Source organism: Hypomesus nipponensis, chromosome 18 (assembly GCF_054491055.1).
Source record: "Hypomesus nipponensis isolate SF chromosome 18, ASM5449105v1, whole genome shotgun sequence".
NCBI classification, from domain to species: Eukaryota; Metazoa; Chordata; class Actinopteri; order Osmeriformes; family Osmeridae; genus Hypomesus; species Hypomesus nipponensis.
The window spans coordinates 14,250,244-14,269,372 of NC_140378.1; the positions used below are offsets into that span (position 1 = coordinate 14,250,244).

A 19,129-nucleotide genomic window follows, 5' to 3' on the forward strand; every position below is an offset into this window, starting at 1 on the left:
TGTTGACAGGAAGATAGCAAGCCTGGGGCAGGTTCTGTACAGCATTATGAACTGTTGGTGCAGTGGATTCAGAGTGAAGAGTTTTTAAAGACCGGTTCTGCAGGTATGTTTCAATATTTTGATTTCAGTCCTGGATGTTGCCATGTGCAGCTCGTTAACGTGGAAGTAGGTTCTAGTTGAGACTCTTAAATCACATCTGTAAATGAGCTTTTAGCTGGAATTCCCCCCCGTGTCCCTCTCCAAGGGCAGCAGCGGGCTGCAAGTTAACAACAGCCTCCATTTTAACGCCTGCTTCGTTTCAGGGGTTCGCTAATGCAAAGATGCTCTAATGAAACCAAATTGGACTCAATTAGATTTAGAGGTTTAATAACCTAGTGCAGTGAAACACATGAATAACTAACATGTGTGCACCTCACTGCTTATAAAACAAAGAATGTTAAGTAATTGTGCTGTAGCGCTCCTATATGAGTGTTAGCCTGAGATGAAGCACAAAATGTTGACGTTTCAACTGCTTCATCCAGTGAGTCGTCATCCATTTATGTATTTTCGTTTTTCTCAAATGAAACCTACACAGGTGATCACGCTTCAAGTAGCTCTATTTGTGTTGATTTTACAGTTATAATAAAATCTCAGGAATGGTTGAAATTAATGGGTTGAAAACTTTGCTTCCACTTATCCAATCCTTTGCACATAAGTGATTACCCCAAGGAAGGGTTGAAGGATGAAGCTTTACAATACTTGGCTATGTCCTTGGCCAGAGTTTAGGATAAGTGTGTATAATTGGGATATGATAAAGGATACTGTGGACTGGGTACAGTCTTTATTTGGAGTATGCAGTATTCAAATTTGCTGACAACTGGAACTTTGAAGATCTGCTGAATGTTGAACTATGGCCTATTTGAATTTGTGTGGAATTTGCTATGTTTTGCTGTAATGTAAAATAATTACATTTTGGATTAGCCCTACAGGCTCCTGCTGGGTTTGATGATGCTTTAATATTCTATGACTGTATGTCATTGGCTGGCCTGGCTTCCTTGGTAGTAATAAGCTTCTGCTACATCTCCACTTGATCCTCTCAGGAGTGTCTAATATGTTACACTACCAATCAAAAGACGTCTGCGTCAGTTCCTACAGAATCTATTTGAAGTGGTCTCTTAGTAGCACATTCACTCACCCTTATAAACTGTGTTGTACTACACGGTACTACATAATCCACACATTCTGAGGAGATCCACTGACTACAACCCGCTGAGTGTAAAATCATTTTTCACTCGTCTCACTCGTCTCCCCTCCCTCCCGGACCCCTCACAGCCTCCCAGTCCCCCCCCCCCCCGCTCCAAGTCGTTTTCCCTTTCTACCTCTTTTCACCCTGCAGATGTTGGCTTGACTTTGTGGTTTGTCATTTCAGCACAAAGAGTGCTCTGTTGATCAGGAACACTGGGAGAGGGTCTGGCACAGCCATGGCAGACTGCCAGCGTAATCTGTCCTAGACAGCCGCCCTGAGCACCGGGGGGGGGGCATGGGGTGGGCAGCGGCTGGCATCTGTGGTAGGGGGCTGTACCCCCAGCCAGCCTGGCCAGTCTAGCTCCTAACAGCCACGCTCACAATGGATGCTGTACATTTTTGGAGAGCCCAGCGCCAGGCTACTCCTGCATATGAATCCCCATACCTCCCCAAACATGGCAACCAAGGCCTCGGCAGTCACTCGGTGGCTTTATTTTGCCTTTCGAGAACACTAAAAACCATAGGTTAGAAATAAATGGAAAACCACTTTACTACACGTAGGGGCCAATTGATGCAATTGATGTTGTATGCTTTGTGAAAGCTCCACTATGTGAGTACTCTGACAGGCTGTATTTCCCAACATGGCAGTCAGTCCCCAGACGCTCACATGCCCACCTACTTACACTGGATCCTTATTTGCTTGATAGAGGAGGAAATGATCTTGGTATGAATAATAAAACCAGTCTGGCTCGCACGATCAATTAAAAAAAACATTTGGTGTGCGTTTTGTACTGATTACAACAAGGCAATAAAGTCATCGGCAATCCACCACGAAACTCCCTAATGGATTCATTAGTCATAGAGCTGAGGTCCTCGCTTTTACCTGGAAACACATCACTGTGGGCCCCCTTAGCCTAACAACAAAGCACTGCCTTCTCTGCTCCTCGCTGCTCTGGTTCCACATCCTCAGCTATGACTCATAAACCTTTCAGCTGCAGTGAGAGAAGACAAAGTGTAGAAGTTTAATTGAAACTGTTCTCAGGGGAGGATGTGAGGTGTATGGAGGCAGGTTAACACCACCAGGTGGAATACCCTGGCCAGACAGTTTACTGCTTCACCATGGAAACAGCATGTGCTAATCAGTCAAGTATGTACGGTGATGCAAAGGACCCAAAATCTCTCTAAATGCAAAACAGGGATGATGACAAAGAATTCACGAAGGTTTTACCTTTTATACAGGTTCTCCAGCAGTAAAGACTAAAACACTTTAAGACGTATAGGTTTAACCTGTTGTCTGTTCAAACACGTCACACATGAATAAAACGTCCGTAATGTCAGTAGCTTGTCACATGTATTAACCTTGTCCTAGACTCCCCTTTTCCACCGAACGAGTTAAACTGGGGAGGCCTCTTACGAGGTGAACAGCTGGGGCCGAGGGGTGCTCTGTAGACAATGGTGTACTCTGAAACATGCCTGCACAGATCCAGAGCCCCGGGAAGATTTATGGCTCCCAGAGACGGCAGCCATGAGATGCTGTCATCTCCTGGCTCGACGCCGCCCCTATCACCGGATCGTACAGCGTTGACACGGGGCCAAGGCCTGTGCTCGCACCCCCCACTGGCCCTCCATCCAAAGGGCAGGAGGCGCCTGCCACTGCCTGCCAAACTCACACTGACTCAGGAAACAGCATGTTAGCCTGGCTAGTAGAGAGATCCTGTCAAGCCCTGAGCTAGCATAGCGCAGTGTTTTTAACAGTGGCTAGCTGGACAACGTGTTTGCTCGGATGGCAATTAGAAAGTGGTGTAAAAAGTGAACCCCGCCTTAACAGTTTAGTGTTACTCAGGATAACAGTGCAACGTCATAAAAAGTAGCAGGGTCCAGCCGTGCCCAGATGTGGCAAAACCCTGTATTTTCCTGGCTTTGTTAGCATAGGAATTATTTGACCGTGAAGAGCCCCTAATTCATGGTCTAGAAGTTCTGAGAATCTTCGAAACCTTCCGATGGGTGAATCACCAGGCTACTGGATGATGGAAACCTTTTTCTGAGAATTGACTTGATCAAATGTGTTCAGACGTCTCATTAGTCTTCAACATGATGCTGAGAAGAGTGTGATGTTTCAGTAGGCCCACACACTGCCCAGCAACAGACAAGTGAATCACCAAGAAGACCATCTGGGGAGCTGAATGCACCATGCTGGGCCAAGCTGCGGAAAAATAACTCATCATCATGCTGCCCTTTGAGCAGTACTAGGCGGAGAGAGAGAGAGAGAGAGAGAGAGAGAGAGAGAGGAACAAAGTAATTCCAGCCTTTCCAAGGTGCTGCACATTATCTCTCAAGTGATGGACCACTCCCTTTTCCTTCCTTCTCTCTCAACTGTTTATGTCTGTCTGTCTGTCTGTCTGTCTCTAGCTAGCTTACTCAAAACAGAGAACTGCCTTGCGTGCATGTCTGTCTGTAAGCCAAGCAGTCTAGCTTACTGAAAATGAACCAATGTGCAAGTCTGCAGCTCTTTTTGCCCTTTTTATATTTGATGTCTCTGTCCACTGGGAAGCCTGCCGTGCTTGCATCACGTGTGCGTCTGTGTGTACTGTGTGTGTGGACACGTGTGTGTGTGTGTGCGAGTTATTATGGGTTCAATCATACAAATGGTTATGCCTGCGCGTATGTGTGTGATTAGATCCAGCCAGACGTGCTTCACATACCAGACCCACCCCTCGCTGCGTGACAGGATATGTTATCATCCTGCAGTCTGGATCAAACCTGGTTCTCCTGCAGCTTGATGGACTCCCATCCCAGAATGACATGACTCACGGCAGCCAGACCGTCTGCCTTCCCCTGACCAGCTTGCCTGGGGTGGTGGGTGGTGTCATCCTCCAGTGACTAATGTATCGGGGAGGAGGAAAGCGGGAGAGCATCACTTCACTGTCTGCATAGTTCATTGTGTTGCTTCATCATCGCTGGCTCAGAGGGTTGTGCACAGATGGGGTCGGACCAGAGGACAGCCATCCATCCTGTGTAGGTGTGGTGCGCTGGATTCAAAACCTCAACCACGACATGGCTGAAGTGTTGTCTAGCAGAAGGGATTTAGGGCTCAGTTTTGGGGGATTTTTTTGGTATTAGCCATGTCATCAAAGCATATACGGATAACTTTGTTCATGCTTTAACCTAAGTGTGATTTTAATCTAATCCACAATCTACTTTTCCGATTAACCTGGAGAAGGACAGGTTGAATGTTGAGGAGAAATGTATTAGGTTCTGATGAAGCACAATATCTCTGTGGACATTTCAGATCTATTACAGGATAATGCTAATCACAAATGCTTTTCCCTCGTTTACATTGAACCCCATTAATGTAGAACAGGTTGTAGTCGGTAACATAAATACTGATATTGATGTGAAGTGGATTAATCGTACAGATTGAGACAGAATAATGACTCCAGGCTGGTGTCTACACACTTGACAGGAAAACCAAATGCAAATCCTCAAACTGATCTATTGACAGCACTGGCTTAAAGACACAAATGAGAAATCTCTTCTATTGACCTGGTTCCAGTACACGGGCATTGCAATGGGTTTGTCAACAGTTGCTGATTACTAATCAATGATGCTTCTCCCTGATCTCTCCCGCACACTCCAGACACTGGCTTTATCTTCCGCTGCACTTACTGGGGCAGTAAACAGCCGCTGGTTGGAAGGTCTGTGAAGCCAGACAAGCAGACTCCCTTCCACTCCTTTCTCTCTCCGCTGTGTGCTCGCGCCATTAATAAGTCAGCTTTCTCTCCTCTATTTGTGTTTGTGTGTGTATGTTTGTGAGTGTTGTCTTCCTTTGACTTAATGTTGAGTGACTTCATTGATCCGAGTGCAGAATGGTTCTGGAAAGATGCTTGACACGTACTCTGAAATACGGAGTTGCCTCAGCTCTCCTATTGATTGTTTGTTGACCCTGAGTCTGAGGTTTCTCCTGTTGTCGACTGTGGAAGGCATCCTTAGTCTCTGATGTAAGTCTGGTTACAATGAACTGAAGCACTTTTGCCTCTAATGCTTATTGTCTCATCCCTGTGCTATGCGCATGTTGTACTCTGGGCTCGTAAGCCCATGTAAAGGGTTGGGGGGACTACACAGACTTGTTTTGTACAATTGCATCTGTTTGCGCTGTACACGCACGTGTGCAAACTGACATAATGTCTGGTCATGACCGCCTGCATGTTTCTATCCCAGGAACCTCCCCCTATCTGGATGACTTCCCCTTGATTTAAACCTCCTGCATGTGCCTCAGTCTCTTTCAGCTGTCCTCACAAAAACACACACCATCAGTCAACATCAGTCATGTAACCATTCATTTACCTACAGTACACTCCCCCCCCCCATCCCCCGCCCCCCTCCTTTCCACGGCCCAATAAAAGATCACTTTCTAATCTCCACAGGCCCATAGCAGACCTCCACCATCACCATAGAGCATTGTATTCCTGAAGAGGGATGGCTGGAGCCACCCTTGCCAATTCCCCCCCCCCCCCCCCCCCACCCCTTTTAACAACACAGGTGTAACTAATCTCCAGATGTCTGCAGCACAGACGCCTTTGAGGACGTTCCAAGTCTGAATGGAGCCCAGCCCGCCCGCCCTCCCTATGCCCACTGGGGGGCGATTGCCACAGTGCCCCCTACCCGTCAAGCCCCCCTCGCCTGTAGGCCCGTGTCCGGGTCACAGCCAGGCTGGATACCAATCTATCAAGGCCTCTGTGGCATCGCCAGCTGAGGACCCCCCACCCGACAGCCCCTTGGTCTCCGATGCAGGTCCTATCCCCTGTGAACATTGGCACAGTCTGCTTCCTCCCCCCTCCCCTCCCCTCACCCCCCCACCCCCCTTCCTCCTCTGTTCTGTCTTAATTGAATACGAGGGAGACCCACGTGTGGCGACATTGTGAATCATGCGGACAAATGAAGAGAGCAGAACGAAGAGGAGAAAAAGACCGTTGTGATTTATCACTCTGATTTGCATAATGGGATTAATAGGACCTGGCTGTGTAGGGCGGGTGAGGCAGGGCCATGAGGGGGTGTATCCCAGAGGACCCCAAACAGCAAGGACACTCACCTGCTCCAGTGGCCATGCAGACCCCCCCCCCCACCACTGCAGAGGTTTTCCTAACATAGACACAGGGGCAGAGGGGCCCCCATCAGTTAGTGGCATGCAGGGACCAGGAACCCTCCCTCCCCTTTAAACCCCAAGTGTGCTGTGACAGTTGGATGGAATTAAGCAGCTCATTTGTGGAGTATGGATGTTGTGCTGGCCTCTGGAATGGAGCTGAGCAGGGCTGCTTCACCGTCCTGTATGCTAAAGTACAACTGGTCAAATTGACACTTCAATTGAAACACAACCTTCAACTGCCTGTTTACAACCTTTGCTTACCCCTTGTAATTACCTATAGTAATAACTGCATAGATTATGTTAATGTCGTTTCAGGTAGTTACTGTAGCCTCATGTAAAGGGTTTCAATGGACTGTTTTAATACACACTTCAAGACATCTTTATGACTCGCTCTGTTTGAATGCTGTATACAACTACTACTACACTACCAATCTACCACTAATACTACTGTACTACAATGACAAATAATAATTAAGATACATTGCATTTATGTACCTCTTTCCAAGATCCTGAAAATGCTGCAGAGTTCTATCTTAAGTGGGTTTAATAGTTGTTTCTCTTGCTCTGGGTTATAACCGTGAAAACGCAGACGATCCCATATGATCTGTAATGCAATATATGTGTTTTATGCAGCTTTTGTCTTTTATTTCCTCCTCTTCCCCTTCGTTTTATACGTTTCTCTGTTGAGGCACCCCTCTTCCTCACTCCCACCTCCTCTAATTCTTGCTCTTTATGGATGGTAAAATTCTGACTTCAGTCCAACTTCCCTTCACAAGCGGCCTATAAATCTCCTTCCCAGTCTTCCCATTCCTGTGTGCTGCTTCGTCCACCATTGTTACAGTGGAGGCATTGCTCCAAGCCCAGCTGGCTCACCAGAATGCACCTTGACCCCCACAGAACCGTACGTGCTTAACCCCATCTGGGCTGTTCTACACCAACATGCCTTCTGCTCTGCACTGGGAAGTTGGTTCAGTGTTTCCATCAGTGTAGAAGGCTCTTGGGCATTCTTCAGCACTTTGGTTTGGTGCTTTTCTACTTTTAAACAAGTGGTGGATCAGTGGTCTTTTGAGTTTGTCTCCCTGAAAAGTCAGTATAGAGGATTAGGCATCATTTTGAGAGGCGACTGTCTTGTAGTGTGCTACATACTAGCTCTGTAGCTTTTCTACCACATTATAGTCCCATAAACCCAGCACATCTATATTCTACTCCATGCCTGGCTGTCTGGTAATCACACATGTCAGTTATTCTGACTGTAAGCACTTCTAGGCCTGTATGTATGAATTTCAATGTGATTGTGATCATGTGTTGTTATGATGATTCCTTTTCCCATTGTGCTTTGTGGTGATAACCGCTGAGCCTTCTGGGTAAGCAGCCTTTGCCTATGTTTCTGAGAGAAGGGAAAGAATGAATGCCTCGTATCTCTCAAAATCCCCTGAGTCTCGTTTAGGCTCCAGGTTGCCGGTGTGCCACCCCTAATTTAATTACCACTCCCCCCCTCCTTTGTCAGGTCTGCCTTGCGTTCTGGCTGCCGTCCCTGAATTACATTAAACACACACTCACCCTGTCAAGGAACCGCTGGGAGACACGAGGCGGTGGAGGCCAGCCTTTCATGATCAGACACCCGCATACACAGACACACACGTACGTTCACACACGCACACACACACACACATGCATGTTCACATATGCACACACAGACTCGCACACTCCCAGATAAACCCATTCCCCGTGAGCAGGTGAGGGAGCCGTACAGTACAGATGCTCTTCAGTCGGCAGGAAGAATAAGCCCTTAATTACTACCTAGTCTTGTCTCTTTCCTTTTTTCCTCTCTCTAACCCCCCCCTACCCTCTTCCTTTCTCTCTGTTTCGTTCCTCCTCTCTCTCTCTCCGTCACACTGCACTGCGGTTGTGGCGGTTGCCTAGAGGCTGGCGTTTGCGGCGTGGGGCTCCGCAGAGAGTCTCCCCTTGTTATTACCCTTAAACAAGCAATTACAGCCATGTCCCCAAGTGGAGAAAATAGAGGGGCACACCCAGAGCGAAGCGGCTGTGTTCTCCAGACAGACGAATAGGAAAAGCTCTCGTGGGTAATTTTGCTGCTCGACTTGGCCGCACGCTTCTGCTGGCAAGATGATTGAAGAAACTCTTGACGGCTCGAAAGAAAAAAAAGAACGTCAAATTGAAACAGAGCAGTCAAAAACAACATAAGTAGTAGTGCTATGTTTGAGATTGGGGTTACGAAACATATTTCTATTTTCTGCTAAGAAGGCATTGCAGTAATTTTCCCGCTGTCTGGTTGTCTGAGGGAATGCTAAATTAGCAGGGAGTGAGGCCTCAGAAGGGGCTAAAGTAACTACTACCAACTAAAGTACATGTGCTCTGCAGCTGAGAAAATGCCTTAGTGACTGTAAGCAGACACAGTTATTTTGATGGAAGTAGCATAACAACCGTGTTTTGAGTCTTGCTAGGTGCATCAGGGCCCGGTATTGGTGACATCATCATTGTCACTCAGCAACCTTGGCCCTCTGTGATTTAGAGTACCCGTTACTAGGTGGGTATGCCATTATCCCCCATGTTCCTGTTTCCTGCCTGGCGCTAGCTGTCTCCCGTCTGACGAACATTAGCGCCCCATCCCACTGCTGCCACCAATAACTCTCCTCACTACTTAACTTTTTTCGTCTGTCTTTTTCCTCCCCTGAAGTTGCGTCACAGGCATTACCTCACTGCGCAGGCCAGTGTAGCCTAAACACCCTCTGTGTGATGTTGCCATGACAATGTGTTCCACTGGCTTGGGGTTGGTTCTGGCAGACCTGTCCAAGCCTCCCATCACTCGTAAAGCTGGATCTGCAGTCACCCGAGAGGCTGCAGGGTCTCTCTCTGCTCTCCACTCTGCTCTCTCCCTTGCTCTCTCCTCTGCTCTCTGCTCTCTCCTCTCTCATCTACTCTCTCCTGCTCTCTCCTACACATCTGCTCTCTCCTACACTCCTCTCTCTTCTGCTCTCTCCTACTCTCCTCTGCTCTCTCCCCTGCTCTCGCCTCTCCTACTCTGCTCTCTCCTCTCTCATCTACTCTCTCCTGCTCTCTCCTACACATCTGCTCTCTCCTACACTCCTCTCTCTTCTGCTCTGTCCTACTCTGCTCTCTCCTCTGCTCTCTCCTACTCTGCTCTCTCCTCTGCTCTCTCCTACTCTGCTCTCTCCTCTGCTCTCTCCTACTCTGCTCTCTCCTCTGCTCTCTCCTACTCTGCTCTCTCCTCTGCTCTCTCCTCTGCTCTCTCCTCTGCTCTCTCCTTTCCTACTCTGCTCTCTCTCCTGTTCTCTCTCCTCCACACTCTCACTTCTCCGTTCTCCCCTCCGCTCTCTCCTCAAGCCGCTATGACGACAGATAGTTTTTCACAAGGAGAGAGGAGAATGTACTCACCAGATGTGCAGTATTAAACAGACAAATGGAGCATGGGAAAGCTCTTTATAAAAAATAATGGTACAATTTGAAGAAGAATTACTTCAGGGCATTAGACAGTAAAGAATTAACTTAAGCAATTGTAAGTCTTGTTCAATTTGGAGATTCGTTTTGTCAGAAGTCAATTTCATTACGTCAAATGTACTCATGTTTGAAAGGAGCCAAAGCATAGCTCCCAGCAATGTTTCCTTCCTCCCATAGTCGTTTCTTTATAACATTCTTTAGCGTTTAACGTCATGTATCTTGAGTTTTTTTTTTTACTTTAACTTTAATATTTGGAGCAGTTTTACCACTAGTTCTACATTCTACATTTGGGGAACAGCCATCGGATGAGCAATCAAATTCTTGTCTAATTTTGAATGTATGATGTGTGTTATGGTGGGTTACACTTGTGAGCCCCGAGCACATGGACAGTAATCCAGTAACTTTTCACATTGCACATGCAGCGGTCTCATATCCATATGTGTTTTAACACACATAGGCTATTCACCTTAAAGAAATCCAACACACACTCATGCAATAAACATATGCAAGCCAGTGTGAAGGACCTGGAAGTCCCATCTGTTTGGAAGGAGCTCACTTCCTCCCCAGGCTCAAAGGACTGACATGACAGCTCTGTCAGGGTTGAACACATAAAACACACACACACACTGTGAGCATGATGAGTTCAATTGAGGGTTGCTAATTATAGCCTAGGGGAAGTTTGGGCTTTTGCTCATCATCAGCCTTCATTTGAAAGAAAAGAGGAAGGTGGAGAAAAGAAGGCCGTTTGGGTGGGCGGTGGGAGTGCAGAACCCTCTCTTTGTTCTTCCTCTCCAGCTTGCGCATCCGGGGCCGTGATCACACTCAGCCTTCACATCTGGAGGCCTCTCTCCAACTCCCACTCCCTCCAGTCCTGTCTCCCCGGCTCCGTCCGTTCCCTCCCTCCTCCAGCTGCAGCCCCGCCGTCTGTGGAGGGGGACTGTTTGGGTGCGGGAGGGTCATCTCCTCCGAGGACCCTGTGGCCGGACTGGGCTGTTGTCTCTCCCAGAAGGGCGTCGTTCCACCCACTGAGGACCGAGCTTGACTGGACTGTGTGTTGTCTGTCTGTCTATCTGTCAGACTTCTGTTTAGTCTGTAATCACAGAAGGGAATCTATTGGCAATGTGGCGTGGGGGTCCTCTGCCTTCCTGCCTCCAGGAGAACAAAATATGGAAGTGTATATATGGAATGTTCTCTGATGCGGCATGCGGCCTGGGGTGGTGGGGGGGGGGGGTCAGGGAGTCAGTGTGTTTCGCAGACAAGGAGCCTTGTATTCATCAGGGCAAACTCAACACACATACACACACCCCAAGCCCACTCCTCTCCCACCTTAATTAAAGACCCTTTAGGACCCTGAGAAGTCCCCCAAAGGTGACACCAAAGGTCATTGTCCCGTGCTTGGAGGCACGCTGTGTGTATAAGTAAGGACAGATGTGTTGCTGTCCAGTTTGGAGCATAGGTTTCACGTATGTGTAAGCTGGCTGAAATAAAGCCCAGGAGGTAACATGGAGAGATAGTGCAAGTGTTCCTGTCTATGCCAAGGTTGGTAATTGCGCAAGCTCAGTTCACTGAGCCACCCCAGTGACATGTTCCCACAAGTGCCCTGTACTGGATCTCATTCCAAAAGGAAACAAACTCACCTCGGAATGATTCATGTATACAGCAGCTTCACTTCAACCCCGTCGCTGCCTCGACCACACAAGTGAAGGGTTAGCTAGAACTACAGCACACACAGAGAAAGGCCCAGTGTGTTTGAGCCATGAATTATTTGACCAACAAATAGCCACGGGTCTTAATGTGTTGAAACAAGGATCCTGAAATTCGGATAGAATCCTGGTTTATTTATGCATGCCTGAGTACACTTTCTGAGTATGTTAAGCATACAAATAGTGATGGTGCCATGAAAACAAAGCCTCTACAGATTTGTGGTTGTGATGTCTGTGCATCCGTATGTAGGCAGGGGTCATTTGATGATTGTGTTTTTGTAGCGCGGACAAACAGACAACTCTGACCGGCCATTTCATGTCATTGATTGAAATTTGTTGAGGGTGGGGATGATGGGGTGTGGGAGACTGCAGGGGGGACAGGCGTTGACGTGAGACGCCTCTTGCCAGAGGTGTGTGTGTGTTCTCAGGACCCCTGGATGAGTGCGGGGCACTGGGAAGAGCGTGGGCTGGGGAAATGGAGGGGGGGGAAGCGAGCGTCAGAGGGATGTTGAGCCCCTGAGCTATCACTGTGGCTGCCGTGAGGGGGGGGTGGGGGGGGGGCTCCAGAAGCAGGATGCAGCAGTCTCTTCCCGTGTGAACAGGCCCAGGAACAAGACTCTGTCTCTGGGATATACCACTGCCCTGCACCCCCCCCTCCCCTCAATTGCTGGTACCACACTGACTAAGAGGTTAATCCAGCCCCCCCCCCCCCCCCGCTCCCCCCAATCCACCACCACTTTCCTCTCTCCTCTCCCCTGGCCCCTAATTGCTTTTCTTCCTTTATTCTCATACTGTGAGAAGTTTGACAATGTACATAAACGAAATTCCAGAATAGCAGCGGGATATGGAAAAAGCACATGTGGAAGCAGTTTGCTTCCCCCTCCGGAGAAGACTGGGAATCTACAGTTTTATAGATGTGTTCTGAACAGAGGAGGATGCGGCCGTTAAAGCATGACCCACAGACAGACAGCGGAGAGAGAAGGAAGAGATCAGCGTTGATGAGTTTGGGAGCAGCTCCACTTGTTTGACATCTTCGGAGACTACCTGTGTGGATTTAATAGCTTGTTTGTGTTGGGATAAATCTGTCATCTATCTTCTCGGTTTCCCAAGTTCCCCCAATGTGCTGTGGTGTGTGTTCTGGAACAGGCCTGTGCTTGTGACACTGTCCAGCAAGAGGTGCTGTGTGTGTTTGGATGTGGTAGTCCTGACATTTTTACTCACTAATCACATTTTACTTACTGTAGAAGGCTCATGTTGAGCTGAGTAGACTTCTCTTCCTATGGTTCACTTCCACTCTTAATTAAAAGTGAGCACACACTATATGAGGCATATTTCCCGTGATCCTATTCTCAGTTAAAACATACAAAGTACATGGAGCACAATGATGGTGATTACAGTACTCTGCCACCTGCCAGTGATTAGTGTTGGACAGGGTGTACCAAAGCTGGTTTGTGGGGGGGAATGGGAGCTCTGTTGGAGGCTCACTAGCTTGCCAGGACTAAAACTCCCCCTTCAGTCATTGGTTAAATACAATGACCCAGCAACACATATTCTTTACCTTTGTGTTATCCAACATCACCAATGTTAAAGCCAATTTTAATAGTATTTGGACATCTGTGAGCTATTGACAGTTCTAAGTGTGTATCATTGGACTCTCCATGTTTGTGCCGAACACTGTAAACAAACTGGTGCGGTTCCTGCGTGTTGCCAAAAATGTTGTCCTGGCTTGTTAATTGTTTCCATGTTAGCTTTCAGAGAGTTAAAGACAGGCATAAACCCAGAAGGCTTTACATTTAGGGAAAAGTACAGGAAACCTGTTTTTGATGGTGCCTTGATGTCCTCTGTACATAAACTGAGATGTGAACCATCAGGTGGATGCTTCTGGAAACAACCGAGGCTCTTTGGCTTTCTCTCACCCTCTTGCCCTCTCTCTCTCTCTCTCTCTCTCTCTCTCTCTCTCTCTCTCTCTCTCTCACTCCATCTTGCTCTCACTCGCTCCCCTTTACTCCCCTTTTCTCTAATTGTCCATTGGTCTAAATCCCCAGTATCTCCCCAGCTGAGAATGGGGAGAAGCCAGATCCAGTTTACCAGTGTTGTACTGCAGGGGGTCTAACCCTCAACACCCCAGAGGCAGCAGCGAGGGGCTGGGGATAGGAAAGGTAAAACCAGCTCCAGATGTGTCTGGCAAGTAGATCGTTGACCGACTATAATGTATAAATCTGAATCATAATGACGAAGGCTGTGTCCATCTACATGGCACTGGTTTAACCCTCAGGTCACCAGTATTATTGGTCTATCTGTCACCCGTTGGTATTGCAGCCTGTTGACCCTGCAGCTTCCCTCACTGCAGGCTGTCATTCTGCAGAAATACCGTTATTAATAAAGACTTCACCTGTTTGTGATTCTTAAAACTGTATGTTGTAATGGTTGCCTCCCTAGTTTGATATGTGAAATCGCCCATCTTTAACACGCGCTTGGAGGCGTCTCCACCCTTATAACAGATTGGATCTTACTTTACAACAGACCATTTACAAGTTAGGCTGTTTAATATTAGTGGCTCTATTGTGAATATAAATCAGAGCTTTAGTAGGCCTCGTCAGTTTTTTAATACTGAGTTCTATTCCGACAGTAATTTTGTTACTGGCTCCCGTTATACTTGAGTAAAAACATAGGGGAAGTGGTTTGTGTACTTTCGCCTCAATGTCTCGCTATCTGTGTTCTGTTCAAGTCGCACAGCATTGAAGTGTGTTAATCTTAAGAAGTGATAATAAAGTGATTTCCTGGACTTTGGTCCAGTTGAGGTGGAAGTTGAGGGGCCTGCTCATTTTGAATCCACTGTTTGGAAAGACCTGAGTCTGCTGATAGTCGTCCCACCTCTCCTCCAGCTTTCCCTCCCGCTCTCCCCTCCCTCAGAGAGACAAACCAGGGTGCCAGAAATGTGTTTCCAATCTGGGCTGTGTTCATATGGGACATTTGAATCAGGGGGAACATTTTCTGCCCAGACCCTGTGAGGCTGCATGTGGGGAGCATGGCGTGGGGCCATGCCCAGAGAACCACGAGCCCTGGCAAGCCCACGCTGCTGTGACATCCCAATCCTAACATGAAAATATGGAGGAAAGAAAGAGGATTTTGCAAATATTTTGCATTCCAGGTCCAAAGACGGAATCCCAAATGCTTCAATTGGCGGACATTTTGCTTCGGAGGATTGGTAGCGATAGAAAGGCAGAACGGAATGTGTCTCACTTGCACAAATGCAATAAGTCAGTGACATAAGTCAGTGACAGTACACATGGTGTCATGTTCTGTCGTTAGTTTAGGCCATTCCCCCACTGTGTGTACTTTAGGATGTTTTAGGTTTAATTTGTGTAGGAAGAAAAGCCAGATAAAGACAACCTCGAGGTGGGATTTTAAGTTTCATATGACAAACCAGGGCCAATGTTTTCTGGTAATTATATTGGATTAAAGAACACAGGACAGGACAGGACAGAGCAGGGTAGGACAGCACAGAGCAGGGTAGGACAGGACAAAGCAGGATAGGACAGGACAGATCAGCACAGACCAGCTCAGCAGCTTAGTAGTCTGCTGCAGAAACTGTTGAGTGGAGCCAAAGGAGACTTTCTCTCTATAAATTTTATATAACCTTCTTTCTTAACCAGAATGGAGAACACAAACACACACTGTTCTGGAGCCGCTTGATCTGGAACCACTAGACTGTCAAGTATTGTGTTACACTTATCCCCACTCATTTCGAACTGCTATTACAGAGTACTATCACAGACTATAATGACAGAGTACTAACACAGTACTATAACAAAGCACCGTTATAGACTGCTATCACAGCATTCTATTACAGAATACTAGTACACAGTACTGTTGGATGTCGTATTCAAATGGTGGAATGTTGAACAAAAACAAGAGGGTCAGACAAAAGAACTAAAATGTGAATGAAAATAAAGGACCTGTGTTGAATTCCACTGAGTCACCATTAAGCACCATGCTTCCCTCTCTCACCTCCCCACATCTGGAGCCTGTTAACATTCCAAACCACTAATGGAGGCACACACACACACACACAGTTCAATGTGTGGGGGCACGTGTGTGTTCATGTATGTTACAACTTAGTCTCTCCTGTTGCTGCCGATGGGGCACCCCCACACCCAAAAGTACCAAAACACACTCACACACACACACTCCCCTTCCACACCCATTCATCTGCTCTCTATTAGCCTGAGAGTTGAACTAATCTGTATGTCTGCATATATATACGTTTGCATTTGGTATGAAAGCGTTATATCGAGGGAATTGACACTTCCGCTCAGTAACCCTAGAGACCGACACAGTCATAGACAGATGTTACCATGGAAATGCAACAGGTCCTGCTCACCCACTTCCCCAGCACACACACACATACACACATTAACACACACACACATTAACACAAACACACTTGTCATCCAACTGAAGAGCTATTCACAGATACTTGTCAATGAATGTTGCAGTGCATGATGTGGGTTGTCTTGCGTAAAGTCAAGTCGAGGTGGCCCACATTCAGGTCTCTATAGAAGTGTTTTTTTTCTTTTTCTGGTGACTCATGTTGTTTCGTCTCAACGAAGCTCATGTTGGGACAGGCTCGTATTCTGAAACCAACATGTTTTCCTGCGATGATGAAGAGGCCTTTTCTGAACACCAAAGGGATGTTCAGGGAAGGCTGCGCACTATACATGTGAACTTCAAGCCCGGGGGGTGAGGGGGAAGGGGGGGGGGTTGAGTCGAGGACGTACCTCTGTAAAGGATATGACCCTATCCTCCCCCTAGACCTGTAGAGTGACAGGGTCAGTTCACCCATCCCCAGGCTGTGTCCTGACTGGGTCAGCTGCTTCCAGGCCGGCACGGCTCCCTCTGTCTGCCTGTCTGAGAGAGGGGGAAAGGGAAGGAGCATGTTGGGGCTGGGAGAAGACCTTGGGCTACAGTGCTGAGGGTCATCGCTTTGGGCACATACCTTTCTACCCGCACTCTCCTCCCTCCTCCTCTCTTTCTCTCTTTTTTCCTTTCATCTGCAGCTGTGAACTTGAACTCCATTCACAACCAGTCTGTGAAGGCCTGTGGGTGTGTGTGTGTGTGTGTGTGTGTGTGTGTGTGTGTGTGTGTGTGTGTGTGTGTGTGTGTGTGTGAACGTGTCTGTGTACATAGTTCTAGGATGTTCTATAATAGCCCCGAGGTGTTGGCTGCAGAGTCTCAGTAGGAACACAGTCTAACAAGCAAACTGCTAAGACTCTTCTTCAACTCCCCCGAACCTCATTTCCAAATACATTTACATTCTTACTGCTCATGTCTTTGGAAGAACTCTAACAGATTCACAAGTAAATGATTGTGTTGTACGTGATGGTTATAATTGTATATTATAACCTTTCAGTAGGTGTTAGGTGAGAAGGTGAGTTATATATGACACATTCATTCTGAATGTATGTAAATAAATGTTCATCTTGGATGCCTTTTATGAGATGTGGAAGTTTCTCGGAGTTCAGACTGTGCACTGTATTTTGGTATATTATTAGCCCCTCTATGCATTTATTTTCTATCTTCATAAACATTTGTTTAGGACCACCAAACACATCCCACCCACACCCCAGCCTTTTTATACACACACACACACACACACACACACAGTGCTGACCTTGTAGATTCCTACCACTGCACACACTTTTGGATTCTGCCTGAGGAGTAGGCACTCTATGTATGTACATGTGTGTGCTGGCGTGGCGGATTGCGGCGCGTCTAGCTGCATCCTGACCGATACACGAGGGGTTAACTCCGTGGCGGCGGCGGTGGCGGCTGGTGCACTGGCAGCAGGAAGCCAGCACCCGGGCCGGGCTCCAAACAGATGTTCGATTGTTTCAGAGCTGCGGTTAAATTGTTGGACAGCGTTCCAGCACACAGGGGAGGGGGTGGGGCTTAAAGCTCTGAGGATCGCAGCTGCAGAGACAGAGAGGAGAAGCCAGGAGGGCGGGGGGGGGGGGGGGGGGGTAGGGAGGAAGAGACAGAGAGAGTGGGAGGAAGACGGAGAGAGGGAGAAAAAGAGGAAGGGGGGTGGGAGGAAGTCAGACAGAAATTGAGAGAGAGTGAAGCAGGGAATAAGAGGGACAGAATGTGGGAGGGAAGACGATAGACAGAGAGGGGAGATGAGAAGACCGACAGAACGAAAGAGGAAAAGACAGAGGATAGAGGCCTCTGTTTTCGTTTTTTTGTAACAAAAAAAAAGGCGTGTTCCAAAAAAAACATTGCCTCGGGGGAGGAGAGGAGGACAGGGAAACTCGACCAGTTTCTGCATAAATAGCACTTTGAAGAAGGAAGGGAGGGGGGGGGGGTGGAGGGAGGGGGGAAGGGGTGGACCGGCAGTGAATATGAAAGAAGTTCCGTGTCAGAACTCCTCATGCAGCCTTAGTTAAATATGCTTTTCCCCTCAGGGGCTTAACTGTACTGCATGCTTAGTGTTTCACTTCACTCCTCTCCCTCACCTTCTCCATCCACACTGAGCCCTGGCGCTCTCAGGCAGCCTGTAGCATCAGCAGCAACCCTGCCTCTAGACCAGGGCCTCTGTGGAAGGCCACACCACCGCTTGCAGTTTGAAGTGTGCGATTAGTCAAGCTCCAGACTCGATATCTCTTCTCATCTCAAAGTCATTTGATGCTTTGGTACAGCGTGAAGAAGGCATTGGCTGGATACGTCTTTTAATCAGTGGATAGGACCTGATGTATGGATGATGACCTTGGGAGATGAGAGGAATGCGGCGATGTTTAATACCTGACCCTGTTTGGGAACCCTTCTGTTTCTATTGTGGTGTGTAATGAATGATCTGTTCTGTACATGACTTGGCTTCCCCATGGCAGGGAGACACAGACACAGACAAGGTTATCCTGGCTGGCTGGCTGGCTGGCTGGCTGGCTGGCTGGCTGGCAGTAATGATGATGATGGCATAAGCAGGGCAGACTGCTGGATGTGGAGACGGGGCTGTGGTGTGTGGGGGGGTGAACACCTGGACCTGCTGAGTAAACATTCCTGCACTGTCTCGCATGGCTGCCTCTGCAGATTGTGTGTGTGTCCTGTGTGTGTGTCCTGTGTGTGTGTCCTGTGTGTGTGTGTGTGTCTGTCTGTATTTCTGCCTGTCTGGGACATCAAGGCCACATAATGTGCAAGAAATTCCAAACACCCAAATTTGCAGTAACTACCGTCAAACCTGCTTAGCAATGTTACAACTCAAGCATCAGTTATTGCTGACTGTCTGCCAGCTAGACATTCCAAAAACACAGCTGGATTTAATCCAGACACACCTAATGTACCGTACAATCAATCCAAAAAATAAAAATTCCATGTACTGAACACTTTGTGCTAGGTCAACACCTGTAAGGTGTGTTAGCTCAACACCAGCCAGAGGATACGGTCCAAAGACCATCAAATAAAGATATCCCAACCAAACAAGTGAAAAATCACCATAATGTACACCAAAATGTATGTTGTGGATTTGGGTGGCTGAGCGGTTAGGGAATTGGGCTAGTAATCAGAAGGTTGCTGGTTCGATTCC

At 47.7% G+C, this 19,129-nt stretch overlaps 1 protein-coding gene across 9 annotated transcripts in view; it reads left to right on the forward strand.

Annotated features, from left to right (window-relative positions):
- The window catches only part of LOC146252303 (MORN repeat-containing protein 1-like), a 62,502-nt gene that overhangs the window by 27,489 nt on the left and 15,884 nt on the right, over positions 1-19,129 (forward strand). For 5 of the 9 annotated variants that reach the window (XR_014732077.1, XR_014732078.1, XR_014732074.1 and 2 more), the window contains one exon: positions 10-103. The exons of 1 other annotated variant lie outside the window; for it this stretch is intronic. The gene's annotated coding sequence lies outside the window, so the exon portion shown is untranslated. Of the gene's footprint in view, positions 1-9; positions 1,038-5,648; positions 5,769-19,129 lie in introns of those variants that run through there. 3 more of the 9 variants (XR_014732075.1, XR_014732079.1, XM_084680396.1) reach the window with 3 other exon arrangements.